The following is a 1207-nucleotide window of genomic DNA, read 5'->3' on the forward strand; positions in this document are numbered from 1 at the left end:
AAAGGTATGCGCCATAAAACCCCATATAACTATATAACTAGCAGTTCACTTTGAAGCGCGAAATTATACATTCTCTTGATGTCAAAATTGTAGTTCATTTTGAAGCATCAAAGTATATAATGTACCTTTAATGTCAAATTGATTGACAAGCTATGTTACCAGCACGGCCCGTTGTTATTACCATTGAGCACTGTCGGGTTTAAATCCTAGAGGAGGCCTTCGTTTTATTTTTATTTTATTTTTTGGAACCCCGCTGCGGTGTGATCAATGGTAAGGGCGCTAGGCCACTGAGCCAAGGTCAATGACTGAGCCGGGAGACCGGAATTTGATCCCGGCCGCGGAGGCCACATTTCGATGGAGCAAAATGTGAGGCGCCCAATGTCATGTGCTTATATGAAAAGCTTTGGGGAGAGGGCTGGGGTCCCAATGAAAATAGCGGGTTGCTATGACACGGACGCGCGCTTCGGTGGCTTTTGCTGATTTGCGGATTGAACCTCTCGCGCGTTCTCAAGCCTAGCAACAACAGGGGCGGACTGAAAATATGACGCGTGCTATCGTTTTCTTCTTTTTTTTTTCTTTTGTGGAGCCGTGCGCCCTTCGTTTACCGTGAAGGTGAGCCATAGTGGAATGTAATTACCTTTTAACCCAAAATAAACGGAATGAACTCCAAGCAAGGCGTGCCCTGGGTTCATCGCAAGAGCATTGCGACGCCGGAACTTGCGAAAGCCTGTTACAAACACAAAGCACTCTAATGCGACATTGAACAGTGCGGCCTAGAACACTGCACTGAACGAATGCCTCCTGGAGAACTCAAGGCAGCACTGATTAAACCATTGTTTCCTCAAAGCAATGATTAAACCAATGAACCAAAGCAAATGTCCACAGATGGTTAGCAGCTACTACGCCGTCAGGCTCGTTGGTCTAGGGGTATGATTCTCGCTTCGGGTGCGAGAGGTCCCGGGTTCAAATCCCGGACGAGCCCGTCTTTTTTATTTATTATTTTTTTTTTTACGGCACATAATGTGCAGCCATAAGCTAATGAAGAGTATAACTCGTTCAGGGTGAAAAAGATCCAGGTTTTAAATTCCGAACAAGGCTATCATTCCGAAGATGTGTCGTTTGTGTGAACATGAGGGCAGCAAGACCCGCCGAGAAAAATTGATATGACCATGCACCGCGCCTGGGTTTCAAAAATGCGCAAGCGCGA

General features: G+C 46.1%; 1 non-coding gene across 1 annotated transcript; it reads left to right on the forward strand.

Moving 5' to 3' along the window:
• The first annotated feature begins 910 nt into the window (after positions 1-910).
• Positions 911-982, forward strand: TRNAP-CGG (transfer RNA proline (anticodon CGG)). The gene has a single exon. It is a non-coding gene; the product is annotated as a tRNA-Pro (tRNA).
• The last annotated feature ends 225 nt before the right edge of the window (positions 983-1207 follow it).

The sequence above is a fragment of the Amblyomma maculatum genome, chromosome 7 (genome assembly GCF_055883805.1).
Source record: "Amblyomma maculatum isolate TAMU_Amacu chromosome 7, ASM5588380v1, whole genome shotgun sequence".
In the NCBI taxonomy this organism is placed as follows: domain Eukaryota; kingdom Metazoa; phylum Arthropoda; class Arachnida; order Ixodida; family Ixodidae; genus Amblyomma; species Amblyomma maculatum.